This window comes from Poecile atricapillus, chromosome 5 (genome assembly GCF_030490865.1).
Source record: "Poecile atricapillus isolate bPoeAtr1 chromosome 5, bPoeAtr1.hap1, whole genome shotgun sequence".
NCBI classification, from domain to species: Eukaryota; Metazoa; Chordata; class Aves; order Passeriformes; family Paridae; genus Poecile; species Poecile atricapillus.
The window spans coordinates 8,974,661-8,986,650 of NC_081253.1; positions in this window are offsets into that span (position 1 = coordinate 8,974,661).

Sequence of the window (11,990 nt, forward strand, 5' to 3'; positions counted from 1 at the left end):
TAGGGATCCCTGAGGCCTCCCTGAGCCCCGCAGGACAAGGATGATTTTTACTCCTTGGTGGTGAGGAGGATATTTAACCAGGTTACTAAAAAAGAGATGAGTAACCACACTGTCTGTCCATCACTGGGTAAGGCCCCTAGCACAGATTTAACCAAACTGTGACAATGCCTTTCAAAAAATTATGTTCCCTCAAGTGTTAGGAAAATCAGAGAGGCACAAATCAGTGCTCTGGTGAGAGGAGACAGTGTCCCCAAGGGTTGCACCACCTCTGCCAGGACAGGCCTGCCAATGAGGCCACTTTCAGCCTCCAGGAGTGTCACACTCACAGGGTAGTGTTTGCAGTGCAGAGGGAGGAGGTGGATGGGGGGAGAAAAATGCACAAATCCATTGGAAAACAGGCTCTGTTCTTCATCAGTCTACACATCTTACTTTACATCTAAATCCCGTACAAATTTCATCCTGTTCTTTTCCACAGCTGTAGCACTGAAGCATCTTAATTTCTTACAGACACTAATGAATGCAACCTCAAAACACGCCCTGAGGTCAGCTGGGGTTACTAACTGGAGGTGACAATAAATGAGCTCCAGCAAACCTTGCTCTGGTGGTTTCCAACACCACCTCAATCTGCTTCAACTTCTCCCCAAAGTCACTGCTGCATGGCTGGCATGCTGGGGCTGGCTCCCCACTGTTCCTGGCTTCCCAGCCTGCATCCCAAAACCAGGCAAAACAGCAGCAACCAAGGCTGGCATCTTGGAAAAGAAACTTGCACATCAGCCCAAATCCCAGCATGTAATGCTAATGCAGGAAGAAATCAAATGGCACCAGGCAGAGAGACTCTGGCCTTTGGAGACCTTGCCCCTGGAAATGAGTTTGAAGTGAAGCACTGTGTCTTTTTCTCTGATTTTTAAAAGCAAAGGATTTTTAAATCTTCCTGATGAGGAACTGTCCTAGTTCCATGGGTCAGGGAAAGTTCAGGATGGGAGCAGATTGCAGCTGGGGGAATTGGAGTTCTAGAGCCCAGATTTTGCCACTCTGGATGATGATGAGCTAAATGCAGTGTATCCTGCTGGAGAACCAGCCCTGGACCCAGGCTTTGACAGTGGTTCTGCCTCACTGGTGAGGTCTGTCACCTACACCAAGTCCAACCCCCATCTCTCATTAACACTTTAAACACTTCACTCCACACAGCTCCCTACAACAGCAACCCAGCAAGGTCCATCCTCACCCTGGGAACATGAAGGACCCCAGGAGACACTCCCCAGGCTGTGCCCAGCATCCCAGTGGGATGGGCAGGAACAGGGAAAGCCTGGTCAGTAAAGGTGTCCTCCCATCACCCTCCTGAGCAGAGCACGCAGCACTCAGAGGCTCTGCTCTGAGAAGCCCTCAGGAAGGGAGCCACAGGGACCCCTGTCTCTCTGTGATGTCCATGTAACTGAGATTTTTTTCAGGCTTTTCACTTCACCAGTCTGGGGTTGTAATTGGGGGTGATACCACCTGTAGAGCATCCCAGCTGTCTAACTTGGAGTTTCCACTCCAAAGCACAGAGTTTCTTCTAGGCAAAACATCCATAGCAACTTCTGTAGTGTGGATTAATTACCTGCATTTCTCTAATTTATTCCCAAGAATAACTATATTCTCTGAGCTGAAATTTTGCACTGATACATATAAGCAAATATAAAATTACCATGTTTATACCATCTAGAGGCTGAAAAACTTCCACTTGAAGAGCTAATGTTCAGAAAAGTTATAATCCAGTGAAAAGCTTAATCTTATCACGTTTAGACATCTTAACTAGACATCATAGTCTGTATTACTTAGAACAGGGTATGGTTAATTTCTACATCACTCTGTATCACAGAGAAATCTGAAAACAGTGTTCATATTTCATTTATTCTTCACTGAAACTCCCCTTCAAATCAAATCAATGTTAGCTGAAAATACTGCTTTGCCACAAAAAAAACAGCACATTCAGATTTGTTCTGCTTCCACCATTTCAGTTATACTTTTCACAATTATTTTGAATGATGCCCTGCAAATCCTACCTTGTCCTACAAAACTGCATCAGCATCTCCCATCTCTGTGAACTCATCTGTTCTCCCTTTGCCATTATCCCATCAAACTCTGCAACATGGTCATCTCTGCCTCTTCTATAATGCACACTGACCCAGAATAAACAGAGGGAAAATATTAACAAATGTGATTCTTTTAACCAGGATCTTGCATATACTCTCTAAATGGTGTCTGATGCAGTGCATATGCAGATCTGACTTTGAAAGTGTCATTTAGGGGAAATCCCTGGAGGATTCTCATCCTCTGAGTCTGCCAACATTGACAGAATCTCACCACAAACACATTTAAACAAATGTGAGGGCAGGATGGCTTTTTAAATTCCCTTTCAGAACTTTTGCAAAAACTGTGTTTGCCTGTTCAACAGATACAAAAATGGAAAAGAAGAGGATGGAAAATGTAATGAATTATTTTTCTGCCTTACTAAGCATTTTTAATTGCTTGTGGATTGCAGCTGGCACGGTGGTACAGCCCCACATGGGAATGGAAGGGGCTTTTTGCTGCAGATGCAGCATTGCTGAGCCTGCAGAGCCACCACCAAATCTCTCCTCAGTTCCTCTCCCCATTAACAGCAAAATATGTAGAACAAAGGTGCTGAAAGGATATAGTGGGCTTTTCTTGTTGATCTGACAGGGAGTTGTGTACAACACGGTGTAAAACTGAAGCTCAGCTGTTACAAGGATGCAAGATCAGGTTCTCACGCCAAGTCCATCTTGTCCCCGCTGCTCTGCTCCCAGTCCCATTTGAGGTCTTGCTCGCTTGCTGACACCCTGGTGGAGGATGGAGACCTCTTGGCTGTGTTCAAAACCATCCTTGTTATTTATCACACAGTGTTTGAGACATGGGCAGTGCTTGACAGGACACAAAGCCAAGGCAGGGACCTGCCTCAGTTAAGGCAGGGACCATGACACTTCACTGGCCACTGTAGTTCCGTGAGGTCATGCTCAGCCCCACAGTCAGGCAGACACAAGACAGACCTGGGACAAAACTGACAGGAGGAACCTCAGGAGGAAAGGTCCAAAAGTTTATGGTCCAAATCCCCCTGTATTTCTGCCTCCTGGCACCCTGGCTGTCAGTGAGGAGAGCTGGGCACAGGTAAACACAATCCATCAGCAGTGGTTGCAAGATGCCACAGAAAGACAGAATCCTGCTGTGGACCCAGCACTGGAGCACCTCTCCTGGACTCAAACACTGTTTTAAGCAAGCAAAACCCCTGTATGGGTGCTCAGGAGAGCGTGACGTGTCCACAGGCTGGCAGCAGCACCGGGCACACGTCACAGCCCGTACACAGAGCCGCTCCAGGCTCCCTCTGAGCGACAGCTCTGCAGCGAGAGCTGCGCTGCACAACCCGCCCTCAACACAGATATAAAAACAGAAACAAAGCACTTCAAATTTGTCATTGCCTTTCCTTCATCTCTGCCTTGCACTTTCCTTTAGCACAGCAATATCCTCCAGGGTCTCCTGATAAACCTCCCTGGGAAGCTGTGCCTCCTGCACCACGGCCATTCCCACCTCATGTCCCCACCACAGGGATCCTGGCCCCAAACCCTCCTCTCCTTCCTAGTGCCTGTAAGAGTTATCAACCTTAAATCAATTCTGACTTCCATGTTTTAATCACCCTCAGGGAGTTCCTGCTCTCAGTTTTATTGATTCATTGACAATTTGGGATGCTTTGCATATCAGCATCAGCACTGCCTTACGCAGTGGCCATCGGAGGTTGAACTTGTCACAGATGCATCCCAGTGGCACACCAGTAATCCTTTTCCAAGTTAACTGGCCCAGGCATGCTGCACACACCGGTGGATAAAGCTCTGGTTTCACCTCTGTGGCAATGTCAGCCAGGAGCTGGCTTTGCTCCTGGGCTGATGTCCCCACAGGGCAGCGTGGAGCCCCCCTGAGCCCATGTCAGACACCCCATCACGCTCCCACCAAGCCAGCCAGCACAGCAGGAGCCTGCAGGGCTGGGCTTCGGCACGAGTGCACACAACTAAAAATAGTTCAGAAACTGTGAAACCAGGACATTCACCTGGACACTAAGGAAGAGACCTTCTTCCTGCCAGGGATCACAAGCAACCAGTGTCTCTGCAGAGTGAGAGGGCAAAGAAGGACAATTCAGAGCACCCACAACAACTGCTGTGCTCTGGGGGAATATCTCTCAGTCACTTGTAGAAAGACTCAGACACCAAGCCTTTAAATCAGGTGCTTGGCATCACACAGCATGAATATTCTGTAGGTTTTTATTTCCTGTGTCCACTGCTTTGCTATCCAGTGAATAATTTTACTGCGTATCACATGTTAAAATAAAAAATGTTTTATATAAAATAGAGCCAGAACACATCTTTACACATCTCAGGCTATACTGCATGATAAATTTGGCTGGCTGAGCCTTCACCTCCAGCTACAGAGACCCAAGCTTGCTGCTGGGATTCCAGGGGTATGATGAGAGGAACTGCATCCCAGCTGGGGTGTGCTGACAGGGTTGTCACTCCCCAGTAAGACTCCCCTGGTATTACACCTGCTGAATAGTGTACCTTGGCATCACACCTCTACTTCCTCAGCATCCTCATACAGTGCCAGGCAAGCTGATTTAAGCTTTTAAGTGTCTGACAGAAATGGTTTCCTCTTCCCTCCCTGCAGCTTTGCTCCCCATATAAAGGCACAAAGTGGTATATTTGAAACACACTAATATACATGTATAGGTGAACTGCATATTGTCCTATAAATTGGGAATTAAAGATTCTTAAATTCTAACCCAATAGCAAAAAGACAGCAAATCCATTAAGAGATGCATCCTCTTTTCTGTTTCTGAATACATTATGCTTGCTTTAATCCCAGGCAGTGGCTGGTAATCACCCCAGCTGTGTTTCCAGTGATATCAGCATGTACAGTGCTCATTCTAACACAGAGCTGGGCTTCCCAAACCTCCAAGTGTCTGCAGAAGGACTGACTGACTCCCCTGCCACTTGGCCAAGCAGCAACATAGCCTGATGAGTTTGTCACAGCCATGAAGGGAAAGAAAGAGCTGCACTGCAGTCCTGGATAGGGCAGCACTGCATCCCTTCCATTCCAAACCCACGAGACCCCGAGTGAATTCCCTGGTCCCCATCAGGGACCGAGAGCCGTAAGTGTTCCAGTCGCTCTGTGCTCGTGATGCTCAGCCATGGGGATCCTGAGTGGCACAGGTTAATGGGCTGCCCACATTTCCTAATCCTCATGAGCAAACACTGCCAGGAATGATTACTAGCCCCTGACAAGGGTCATGCTCTATCGGGGCTCTACGCTCACGGCATCGGGATGTGCTTTCTTTACACTTGCATGTAGCTGCTGAAGCTCCATTATTTTCACCCATTTTATTTCTGACACAGGTTTTTTTTGTTGGTAATACCCAGTGCTTGGTGCTGAGCACGGCTTTGAGACACCTCTGTGCAGCTGGGAGAGGAGAGGAGAGGAGAGGAGAGGGGAGGGGAGGGGAGGGGAGGGGAGGGGAGGGGAGGGGAGGGGAGGGGAGGGGAGGGGAGGGGAGGGGAGGGGAGGGGAGGGGAGGGGAGGGGAGGGGAGGGGAGGGGAGGGGAGGGGAGGGGAGGGGAGGGGAGGGGAGGGGAGGGGAGGGGAGGGGAGGGGAGGGGAGGGGAGGGGAGGGGAGGGGGGAGGAGGAGAGGAGAGGAGAGGAGAGGAGAGGAGAGGAGAGGAGAGGAGAGGAGAGGAGAGGAGAGGAGAGGAGAGGAGAGGAGAGGAGAGGAGAGGAGAGGAGAGGAGAGGAGAGGAGAGGAGAGGAGAGGAGAGGAGAGGAGAGGAGAGGAGAGGAGAGGAGAGGAGAGGAGAGGAGAGGAGAGGAGAGGAGAGGAGAGGAGAGGAGAGGAGAGGAGAGGAGAGGAGAGGAGAGGAGAGGAGAGGAGAGGAGAGGAGAGGAGAGGAGAGGAGAGGAGAGGAGAGGAGAGGAGAGGAGAGGAGAGGAGAGGAGAGGAGAGGAGAGGAGAGGAGAGAGAGAGGAGAGGAGAGGAGAGGAGAGGAGAGGAGAGGAGAGGAGAGGAGAGGAGAGGAGAGGAGAGGAGAGGAGAGGAGAGGAGAGGAGAGGAGAGGAGAGGAGAGGAGAGGAGAGGCTGTAAAGCCCAGTGCTGGGGTGCTAGCATATCCCAGGGACCAGGACAGCTCCTGTCATACCCATGAAGCTTCACCTAACCTGCTGCTGACCTCACCTCCCTATGATCATTTTTCTAGGAATCTCCATTTTGTCCCTTTGTCACCTTCTCCTCAAGTTTCTTCCCTGTCCTTTCATGCTACTTTTCCCTCCCCTGGCTGCAGGATGTGATGTTTTCCCTCTCTGCCCGCTCTCCAGCAGTAGCAGAGCTGTTTGTGTGGAGTGCTGGTGACATATTGTGGCTGGGCTGGTTAATCACACATATTCCCAAGAGCTATCAAAGCTGGTTGGATCCGAGCTCTGAGCTAACACAAAATACTCACACTGCCCCCCAAAATCTACACAAGCCAGGGGGATTGTGGTTATCCACGTGCTCTGGGCTCAGCCCTGCTGCCTGCTGTGGTTTAGGGTTGAAGTCTGAAGGGTTTTACACCGCTGATATATAATTACATACATGCATGGAGTATTATTTAACACACGATCTTGACTTCAAAAATACTGTTATTTAAGCTTGAACTTGATTACATTTGCATATAAATACAGAACCTGGCTTTGTGTTTAAACTGTATATCATTGAACGGTGTGGTGGGGCCAGGCTCTTAGGCACTACAAGTAAGATAATTGTTTAACTGACAGCATTACACAGATTTAAGGCAAGAGGAATTCCTGCATGCTAAAGCATATGCAAAAATTGCTAGCTATTTATTTATTAATTGTTATAAATTGTTCAAGCCTGCATTTATAAATTTTACAAACCCAGAGCCTAAGTATACCTCATGTCAGCAGGGGAGGGCAGTGGCAGCACCTGCAAGTGCTTCCAGCAGATCATATCCAGGCTACAGAATAGCTGCACAGTGGTAGCCAGAAAATACTCAAGTCCTTCCTTGTGCCCTCATGCCAAATGACGTTTCAGAACTGCGACATTGGGTAATTTATATACTGTCAGTTTATGCAGCATCTCAGTTATCCTTTAATAGTATAGTTACTCTTTTCTCAGAAGAGAGTGATGTCTAATCACGTCAGGATTTTCTTAAGTAATTCTGCCTCAGGGTAAAGAATATTTTTTTATACAGCAGCAGTGGATCTATATGGCTTTAAGAGGCAGATTCTTCTAACACTCAGGGCCTGGCTTAGAGGAGGCTCCTGAACTGATTCTGTCAAAAAGTGTTTGCATTTTCTTCAGGGCAAGTTAGAAAAGGGAAAAAATCTAAATGTGTTTTGACATTTGTATTTGGAGTGTTATCTGTCAAATATGCCGGGACCAGATCACAAATTTCCTCAAGATTGTCGTGGCTCTCCTGCCTATCAATAGCAATCTGGAGCTCACACAGGATGCAGGCAGAAAGGCACCCTGATAGAGTGCAGTGACAGATTTCACATTAGGTTGGAGGAAGAACAGGGAGCAGCCAACAGCATCTTAAAAACTGCACGAGGCTCTTGTCAGTAAGTGAGGTCTGACAGGACAGTTTGCAAAAACCAGAGAGGAAACAGAAACCAGAAGGCTGCCCAAGGCCAGGGCTGTGCTACCTGTGGCTGATCACCACATGAGTCTTCACCTCTTTTCATCCCTTATGTTTTCTAATGCTCTGGGCAAAATTACTCTGTAGGAAGTCTTGACCTTTCACTTCCTATTTATATGTTATTTTGGAGCAACTCTTCCAGTCCCCTCTACTCTGAAAGCAGCTAAGGGGCATAGGGACTAGGCAGGGAAAATCAAGCTGAGGAGCAGAGAGACCCCAGGATGGGCATCCCCACCTCCTTCAGAGCACCAGTCCTGGGAAAGGCTGCAGCATTGGCCTGGGTACCTGCTCCAGCAGGACAAACAGCACTTATGCAGGACATCCAAGAGCAGCCCTGCACGTGCCTGTTCAAAATCAGTGGCAGCAGAGGACAGAGGCCACTTAGATTTTACATTGTTTCACCTGTTCAGTCCCACAGGTTGGTTACTGATTCTACAGGTAACATTACACAAAAGCCCCATGGACTACATGACCATTTAGGACAATTTCTGGTACTCCAGCACATCAAGTTAGACCTTTTCAAGATGATCTGCCAGCTCTGCCCCTCCATCACACAACACATGTCTGTTTCCAAAGCACCCTATTCCAATATTCCAGTTTAATACCATATGGACAAGAGACCTGCAGGTCCCATTATCATATGAAATTAAAACTCTGTTCTGGTTGCATTCCTAGGTTTAATGTATTGGCACTGCTAGCAAAACTGAGGCACCACGTGTTTTATTAGCTGCACTGATTTGTGTATGAGGAATGCACAAGCTGCTGGCACATCATACCCCAATATTAGAGTGAAAATGCCAGTGAAATGCACAGTACTGCTGTGCAGAGAGATGTGAGCTGTTCCCAGATGCATTAAGAGCCAGTTGACCTGAGGAGAAAAGGTGTTGGTCTGTTTGTTGCTGAATATTCTTGAAATCCCGTGTGGTAAAGTGGTGCTGGTCTGTTTGACCACAGGTGACATTACCCTTAGCACGGGCATGCTTGTCCCAAGGCTTTTCAAGGATCATCAATACCCTGGATCCTGCTACAGTTGCTGTCAACTATTTAATTATGGATGTTTAATCACTGGTGGTGAATTAGCCCCTGGTCTTCTCCAAACACCAGCATGTACCTGTAGCAGAATCTGATTTTCATGCCAGACAGTGAGCTCCCAGGTAGCTTTGATTTCCCTGCACCAAGAATACCTTTCAGTCACATCCAGGCAGACAAGCATAGGCTTCAGCAGGTGTTTACTTCTCACACAGTGAATCCTTCTTCAGAGCCAGGGCAAAGCCCACAGGATATAGTTGGCAGTGAACTGCATTTTTGCAGAGTTTGAGATGTTGCTTGCAACAAAACATCGCAGGAGGCACCACAACTCCCTGTGCCATGTGACATGGAGCCTTTTGCTTTCCTTCACTCAAAGTTTCTGGAAGATGCTTTAAAAAGCACCAGTTCTTAAAAGTAGTTGATGCTGAGCACCAGCCTTTCCTTTCCTCCCATTTTCATTCCAGCCTGGTCCCGTTTGCTCCTGTCCCCACAGCTTCTAACTGCACACAAACACTGTGTTTTTGTAATTCCTCCTCTCCAGTGGGCCAATATATTAATCACTGACACTGTGAACAGGAATCATTTGCCATCACAAGATTGATGGAGTCCCCAGAGGCCAGGTGGGGCAGCGAGGTGACAGGCAGAATGGCTCTTAGTATAGCTGCCATCTATTTCACAGCATTTGTAGATTTGAATATGCTACATACCTGAATAATTTACTAAATTTAAGGGAGTCTTAATTCTCATGTTTCAGCTGTAATTCCACTTTCCTATCAAAAACTACTGTCTTCTGAATCCTACATCACTGCTGACATAAACAGCTCATGTTTCTCCATTCAAGAGAGGGAAAAATAACCATTCAATAATAGGGAATATAAAGGGGTTGGTTTATTTTTTAGCATGATCAGAATTTCAGAGACAGGATATAGAAATGATGCAAGTGCTCTGGCATGGCCCCATCACCTGTGTTGCTGAGGAAGCATCATTGCAGAGCAGAACAGAAACACTCTCTTATTTTATTTATTTTGGAATCAGAGGGGTTTACAGGCATCATAACCCCCGTGAATAAAATATACATGGGCAGTAAGGGTTTGGAGCTTAGCAGGAGCAGCTCTGGAGGGAAGCAGGGACACACACTGGAGCAGTAAGCCAGACTGCCCAAAGGCAGGAGCAGCCTAAGCTCTGGAACTCAGCTCTGGAACAAAACTCAGTGCTCCTGCTCCACAAAGGCTCTCAGCTCATCCCAGCACAGTCAGAAGCCCCCAGCCAGCCCTGCACGTCCCAGGACTGTCCCAGCACGGGCCTCCCAGCACACCCAAACAGATCTGTGAGATGTGTGCTGGCCTCCAGAGAGATGTGTCACTGGTGGAGAGTGCACAACAGCCTAAAAGAAAAATCAGGGCCAGAGCTGCACATTTTAAGACTCCTCACTGCCACTGAACCCAAACACCATCTCCCAGCTGCAGCAATGGCTCCATGCCCAGATCCCAGGGTGCAAACCCCAAGGAGAACAACTGATCCTATAGTTTCAGGAACTCCTTTCCACCGAGCATCAACCAGGCTGAAAACGATGCTGAACACCATGAATGCTCCACGTGTCCTTCTGTCCATCTGCAACAAAAAACAATACAAGTTCCTTTAAACATGAAATAATGCTAATAAGACAACTCCAGAAAACCTCAGCGAGACCATCCCAGGACATGCCATAACTGCCTCTAGTGCCTTACTAATGGGTCAGAAAAAATATTTAAATCATGTATTAGATTTCTCACTAGCTATTTGCAAAGCACCCAGATCAGTGGGGAACCTGGGCTCTGCAGCCCATCAGGGAGACACTAAAAAGCACAGAGCTTTTTCCTGACGGTGAAGAGGAGGAAGGGACACCATAGGGGATGTCACCACCGAGCTGAGCTGGGGACTCACAAAGGTACTTCAGCATCTGCTTGAAAATAGATTAAAGTCCTTCCTCTTGACGGACACATTTGCAGTATAAATAGTTGTGTCCTCTTTATTTCACTCTGAGGTTTAATTAATATATAAATCAAACGCTTATAAAACTCACAAATGCTTGGGAAGATGTAAAATTTAATTAGTTTGCCCACACAACTCCATATGTCAAGTGTTAGCTCAATTACTCTTTGCCATGAAATACTGACTGCACTTTCCCATATTACTAATTTCCCTCTATCTCAAGTCATGCTTAATCAACACCCTGAACTCAACACACACACACACTTGTGCTAAATTAAATATTGAGCACAAGGAGCAAGAGCCTCTTTAATGAAACCACATCTGGATTTTGCTCAGAAATGAGCTCCTCATGCAATATTGGGGCAGAGAATATCTGGGGTAATCCCTGGGGTGTGGGGAGGTTATCACCTGCTCTTGGATGTGCTACCAGCCCAGCTTGCAGGACGTGCACTACCCTGCTCATGTTCTTCCATGGAGCACTGGAGGAAACACATCTCTGTCTGTGTTTTCCTGGGATGGAGCAGATGCTGCTGGGGCAGGGATGGGAGGAGGTGAGGGGAGGCTGGGAATGAAGCACACGGCAGGGATGAGCAAGGAGGGGCAGGCAGTGGATGCACTGTGATCAGCTCAGGGGTGTGGTGTCAAAGTGCAGGTGTCCAGCAGCTAAGGATGGGGACAAGAGACCACTGTACCCATTAAATATGCATCAGAAGCACGCTCAGGTCAGCCCCCAGTCTGGCAGTGACAGTCAGTACAAATGAGCACTGACGCTGCATTTAGTCCTATTTCAAAATCCTCAAGAGACAATAAAATGTCAAAATTACCATCTGGAAAGAGTCCAACAAATTCTCCATCCTCTTGAAGCCCCTCACTTTCCCCCACCCCCAGCATGAGGGCTCTGATAGCCCCTTGGCTGGGCTCTGTGCCTCGCCGTGCCAGCCGGCGTGCCCGCAGCTTTCTCCTGGCCAGCCATGCCACAGGGTGATGTGGAAGTGACATTTGCTGGCTCATCCACTGTGCCCAGCACGCCCAGCTGCTCCCAGCACAGAGCCAGGCAGAGCCCTCCCATGGGCTCCCAGATGACCCATCCTACAGAGGATGGATCCTGCCGGCCTCTGGAGAGCAGGGGGACCTGGCCATAACGGTGTCACCATGGCCCATGGGACTGTCCAGGGAAGAGGAGAATGCTGGTGGCTGGAAATGCTGTGGCAGAGGGTGCAACAGCCAAGTGGAAATTAAAAAATCTGCAGGGGGATGCACTAAAC